Source organism: Schistocerca gregaria, chromosome 3, assembly GCF_023897955.1.
Source record: "Schistocerca gregaria isolate iqSchGreg1 chromosome 3, iqSchGreg1.2, whole genome shotgun sequence".
NCBI classification, from domain to species: Eukaryota; Metazoa; Arthropoda; class Insecta; order Orthoptera; family Acrididae; genus Schistocerca; species Schistocerca gregaria.
Window position 1 is genome coordinate 841,666,696 of NC_064922.1, and position 7,176 is coordinate 841,673,871.

Here is a 7,176-nt window from a genome sequence, read left to right on the forward strand (position 1 = left end):
AGGCACAAGTCATCCCCATTTTCAAGAAGGGACGTCGAACAGATGTGCAGAGCTATAGACCTATATCCCTAACGTCGATCAATTGTAGAATTTTGGAGCACGTATTATGTTAGAGTATAATGACTTTTCTGTAGACTAGAAATGTACTCTGTAGGAATCAGCATGGGTTTCGAAAAAGACGGTCGTGTGAAACCCAGCTCGCGCTATTCGTCCACGAGACTCAGAGGGCCATAGACACGGGTTCACAGGTAGATGCTGTATTTCTTGATTTCCGCAAGGCGTTTGATATAGTTCTCCACAGTCGTTTAATGAACAAAGTAAGAGCATACGGACTGTCAGACTAATTGTGTGATTGGATTGAAGGATTGCTAGATAACAGAACGCAGCATGTCATTCTCAATGGTGAGAAGTCTTCCGAAGTAAGAGTAATTTCAGGTGTGCCGCAGGGGAGTGTCGTAGGACCGTTGCTATTCACAATATACAAGGGCTATCCACAAAGTACATTACGTTTTGGAATTAAAAATAAATAAAGCATTGGAATTTTTTAATTATATACAGATGAAAGCCACACTTCAATACTACTTTTCTACATAGTTTCCATTTAAATTAAGGCACTTCTCGTAGCGATTGACGAGCTTGGAAATTCCTTCGTCGTAAAATTCGGCCGCCTGCGCCTTCAACCACGTGGTTACCGCTTCTTGAAGCTGTGCGTCGTCATCAAAACGCTGCGTAGCCAACCACTTCTTCATTGCCGGGAATAAGTGGAAGTCGCTCAGTGCCAGGTCGGGACTGTACGGTGGATGAGGAAACAACTCCCACTTAAAATATTCGAGAACTTAACGAGTGGCATTTGCCGTGTTGGCCCGGGCGTCGTCGTGAATTAGCAAGATCTTTGAGCCCAACTTTCCCCTGCGCTTGTTTTGTATTGCTCTTCTGAGGTTGTGCAGAGTTTGGCAATACCTTTGAGAGTTTATTGTAGTTCCTCTTTCCGGGAAATCCACAAAAGTCGTATTTCTACCGGGTTACTGATTAACCACGTGGTTGAAGGCGCAGGCGGCCGAATTTTACGACGAAGGAATTTCCAAGCTCGTCCATCGCTACGATAAGTGCCTTAATTTAAATGGAAACTATGTAGAAAAGTAGTATTTAAGTGTGGCTTTCATCTGTATATAATAAAAAAATATTCAATACTTTATTTTTAATTCCCAAACGTTATGTGCTTTGTGGATAGCCCTCGTATATAAACGACCTTGTGGATAACATCGGAAGTTCACTGAGGCTTTTTGCGGATAATGCTGTAGTATATCGAGAGGTTGTAACAATGGAAAATTGTGCTGAAATGCAGGAGGATCTGCAACGAATTGACGAATGGTGCAGGGAATGGCAATTGAATCTCAATATTGACAAGTGTAATGTGCTGCGAATACATAGAAAGAAAGATCCTTTAGCTACAGTATAGCAGGTCAGCAACTGGAAGCAGTTAATTCCATAAATTATCTGGGAGTACGCATTAGGAGTGATTTGAAATGGAATGATCATATAAAGTTGATTGTCGGTAAAGCAGATGCCAGACTGAGATTCATTGGAAGAATCCTAAGGAAATGCACGCGAAAACAAAGGAAGTAGGTTACAGTACGCTTGTTCGCCCACTGCTTGAATACTGCTCTGCAGTGTGGGATCCGTACCAGATAGGATTGATAGAAGAGATAGAGAAGATCCAACGGAGAGCAGCGCGCTTCTTTACAGGATCATTTAGTAATCGCGAAAGCGTTACGGAGATTATAGATAAACTCCAGTGGAAGACTCTGCAGGAGAGACGCTCAGTAGCTCGATACGGGCTTTGTTAAAGTTTCGAGAACATACCTTCACCGAGGAGTCGAGCAGTGTATTGCTCCCTCCTACGTATATATCGCGAAGTGACTATGGGGATAAAATCAGAGAGATTAGAGCCCACACAGAGGCATACCGACAATCTTTCTTTCCACGAACAATACGAGACTGGAATAGAAGGGAGAATAGATAACAGATAGAGGTACTCAAGGTACTCTCCGCCACACACTGTAAGGTGGCTTGCGGAGTATGGATGCAGATGTAAATTTCTAGCTACCGTTAGGCATTATTTCCGGTTTATATATATATATATATACACATCAGCATCATGCAGTCACCTTCATTTCACGGTGTTAGGCATACTAGATAGAACCATTAAGTCATCTTCAGTCAAAATATAGACAACATAAAACAATTGGGGAAAGTATAATTTGCAAACTTTCGCCACAGAATCGATTTACAGTTCGAGTGCTTATCGAATTCAAATTACGGAAAATGTGGTGTGCCGCAATTCCAAACAGCAATTACTTACCACGGAGTGGGTATTCGGAGAGCACTGCATGCATTACACTAACCGAAGCAACGTACTGGATCTTCGAGATGTCACCTATCGCACTAATGGTGAAACAATAAATAATCCACGACACTGGGGACTAGCCTCCGGATTCACGAGGCTCCTAAACCTAGCGCGAAAAGGAATCTAAACGTGGAGTACTCCGGCCCCTGAAATTACTTAAGGTTACTCAAATACTGACGTCTGGTCTTCTTTACAGTTCTTCTGTCTCACTTCCATTGTTACTCTTTCTCATTCTTATTATTAACAGATCTTTTTTTGTTTTAGGTAGAAGCTGGTTCTACTACTTGGTTTTTAGCTGAGGAGGACGCACTTCGCTGTGGCGTTTCTTTCATGTTTTGCAAACTGCAAAAACGTGTAATTAATCATCCTATTCGTATAGAAGCTAAATTATTGAAAGTGTATGTTTTTTGGTTGTTAGACACACGGATACGTGGCGTATACTTATCCATACGAGAATCTAGACTCTTGTAAATTCACTCCGGAAAATTGGACTGTTTGCCCTTGAACTTTATTGACAGCCATACTACACGCTATTCTTACCGGAAATTGGAGGTGTAATCCTAAATTTGCTGAAATGAGTGGAATTCGTGGTATAAATGTTGAGTCGCCTCTTTTTCTTTCCCCTTTGACGTTTCCGCTTCTATAATGTTGTTCAGAAACGTTTTTGCGATGACATGCCGGGAACATTGAATGAAATTATGAATTATTTCGTCTTAGTTCATCATTGTGCCAATGGGTTTAAATATTTAAAAAAATGACTCTGAGCACTACGGGACTTAACTGCTGAGGTAATCAGTCCCCTAGAACTTAGAACTACTTAAACCTAACTAACCTAAGGACATCACACACATCCATGCCCGAGGCAGGATTCGAACCTGCGATCGTAGCGGTCGCGCGGTTCCAGACTGTAGCGCCTAGAACCGCTCGGCCACGCCGGCCGGCTTAAAATATTTTATCCTCCCCTGGTATCATAGCCTGTATTCGCTGATTTGTTTGTTGAAGTACGTCATTTTCGTTGCTAAAATTGTTCGTTCACACAACTGTTCTTTGTTTACGTTGTTCCTGTGTACACGCGGATACGCTTTTCGATTAGGTGTTCTTTTGTCTTTACTGTGTTGTACGACTCGTCGGTTAAGGTGATTTTTCTGGAGTGCGTATCAGTTCTGTATGTCTCGTTTCCAAATTGTGTTTTAGAAAATTCCTGAATATTCTAGAACTTTCGAAAACATTCGAGACTTATCGTAAAAACTCGAGAACGTGTTACGGTGTAAAATCAAGCGTCGGCACGCCAGTTGGGAATGACAGAGCAGAGAGGGCTGTAAAGAAGACGTCAGCCAATTGCACGCTGAGCGACCCCTCTCCAGGACGACAACACGATAGCAGCGGCCTCTATGCGAAGAGGACATAAGCGACGCTGCCGGCTGGCCGCGCCCCAGTTCTACACAAGCTTCACTACTAGCGACACGAATAGAAGAGTCAATTTATCACTTCACTTGTATTAGGAATTGTATAAAATGAAGAGATTTCTTATTTGCATGCCGCCCTTTACTTGTGACACTTCTTACTTTCACAGTTAAGTACTGTCAATGTTCATTTCGTAATAAAATTCATTAATACGATTTGTTTGGATGTTGTCTAGCGATCCCAGAAGGCAGGCTTCCTAGACCCCACATATTTGACGTCAAGGCAGCATTCAGGAGACCGTTATAGAACAATACCCGTTTTTACTCTCGAGAAATACATTTGTACGAAAGAACAGAAAATCCTGGTGACTACCACGATCTGATGGCAATCACTTAAAACATTCATTTCTCCACAACCACAACAGTTACCACTGCACAACCGCTATAGGTACAACAGGGGGAACCAAGGACAGCACCAGATAAAAACGCAAGTGATTGGCGGTGGGTGGTCTTGAGGTACCATCATGCACCCACAAACACTTTTCACGTATATACACCGGACAGTTCGCAAAGTTTAGAGACTGCATTAAAATAAAAAGCAGAGACACGTTAAGATGAATGTTTTAATCCTTCATGCGTTCTACAATGTGAACTCCTCCACTAACGTACCTCACAGGTAACGTTCATATAACCACGTGAAACAGTCAGAAAAATCCTTGCCTGAAATGTTGTTGAACTCGCGCATCACATTGGCTTTGATGTCAGTTATGTCGGGAAAGAGTTGACCCCTTGTTTGAATTTCTGCCATTTGTCGTCTTGTGGTAGGTTCGTACTGATAACACCAAGTCTTGTCACCAGTGTTGTCTTTTTTCCAGAAAAGTGTTGTCCGCGTTTCGCATTGCACCCAAGTCGCGGCGGGCTTCCATAAATCGTTATTTTTGTTCGGGAGTCAAGGTGTGCGGGACAAACATTGTGATGGCTCTCGATCTTCCACCATAATCGACTCCATCAACATGATGTGGCAAATATGAGGTAGCGAAGGAGGTGGAAAGACTGCTTGGTAGCTACAACAGGAAAACACAATTAATTAGTAAGATCCCATAATAAGAAAGTATTTATTACTTAACTTTGCTGTAGTCCATGATCAGTTGGTTGACAATTACAGGAGACGCGACTAGACTATGCGTCTGTAGAATAACATAATTTACAAGTCAGAAAATCTTGCAGTGACGACTGAATCTCTCGTAATCTTGAATGTCGAATCCGGTGAATTTGAAGACTGACTTGGAACGGAGCTACAAAGACTTTATGGCAGCGATGACTGAGCTGCAGACGATGACTAACATCGGCGCTGGCTGACCACTGATCGCGCCTACGAACTGTAGACTGGCACAACTGCACTTCTCTCCTGCTGCACAGGAAGTGGCCTAGCGGCGCCTCGCAGCGAGCGTAAGTACTGCGACTGGCTGTGTACTCTTTGGTTAGCACAGCCGATCTTCTGTTCAGTTCATCGAGAGAATCGTATGGGACGTATCGATCTCTCAGGCCGCGGTGTGGTCGTATGACTGACGACATCACACATTGAACACACGTTTCTCGTCTTCAGAACATTCTCTAGACTCTTGAACACTTGATTTAGAGACGTTACTGTACAGCGAGATTTGTGACGCAACAGCGTTGAGAAACTACGGCCTCATGTCCACTGCTTAACATTGTCTACTGCAAAACTGAGTAGTCAAATGCATGTCTGTTGATTACTGTTGATCAAGTTGACACCGTAGTTACTGCGCTAACGTCCTTATGCGCAACGAATAAAATCAGGCCGGGAACTTTTTGGACCAAATGTATGGATAAGATTAGTCTCGGAACTTTTTGGATGGACGGTGTATGTATGTTACAACTAGTGCTTTTTCTTTGAAGAAACATAACGGCGAGGAACACACGCTACTGGAATGGTCGTCAGCCGGCAGATGGCGAAGTCATCAGTGTATACTGTGTACTTTAAGAAATAACAACAAAATATACAACGTATTTTGTGCAATTATCTTAAAATATAACGTAAAAAACCGGTCCGTTTAGTTAGTTAGGTGATGGAGCAATAATAAATGTAAAACGTACAAAAAATGCACACTTCTGGCAAAACATGGCGCTCTGAGTTCTCAACCACTCAGGAACGGCCACTCTGCCCATATACAGTGTGTTTCCGTAAGAGCGTGCATAAATGTAACAGGGCATAGAGGATGCTCCATTGAACAATTTGAGGTAGAGAACCTGGAGTCGGAGAAGCCAGGCAAAGGAGATATGGAAGTAAACTTGTCTACCGCTTTGTCTAGCATTACTGTTTTCCAGCTTATTTACAACTAACATGCGTACAAGTTTCCAAGTACTGTGGTGTTTATTTACATGTACATTCTTAATTTCTTTCAAGGAAACAAATGGTTCAAATGGATCTGAGCACTATGGTACTTAACAGCTGAGGTCATCAGTCTCCTATAACTTAGAACTACTGTAACCTAACTAACCTAAGGACATAACACATATCCATGCGCGAGGCAGGATTCGAACCTGCGACTGAGCACTATGGGACTTAACATCTGAGATCATCAGTCCCCTAGAACTTAGAACTACTTTAACCTAACTAACCTAAGGACATCACACACATCCATGCCCGAGGCAGGATTCGAACCTGCGACCGTAGCGGTCGCAATGTTCCAGACTGAAGCGCCTAGAACCGCTCGGCCACATCGGCCGACTTCAAGGAAACAAGGAGAAAGGAGCCTGATTACTAGGAAGTCCTGATGCAGATTTTGTTTACTTCACTTGTCCATAATGTCTGTCTGTTGTATCGTGTTTGCAATGTCCCATGATAGAACGTGCTATGAATCAACGACAGACCCATTCATTACTCAGTGCTATTCAGAGACGATCAGGACAGTACGATGGAGCAATACAGGCATCATGCGTCAGGACGAGTCTATTTCTCTCCATAGACGCATGCCGGTGACTGGTTCACTGGAAAGAAGAAGCGACGGACATGCCAACATGAGGACAACTCGCGCATCCGATTTTGAAGAAGTTCACCGATGTCATGCTTGCGTTGAGGTTTGTAAGACACAGTAAAAGTGGTACGTTCATTGAGTCAACGATGGTATTTGCAGTCACCTGTAACTAATATAAATAAAACAGTACACAGTAATATAATTTTATTCCTATTATCTCCCTAAGCTGGCTTCTCAGACCCCAGATTTTCTGCCTCAAATTGCTCAGTGTTCCTGTTAAATTTTATGCACGCTCTTACGGAAACACCCTGTAGATTCTCTACAATAAACGCCTGCAACAAGAATGCACGCCCAGAACGGTGTCTAC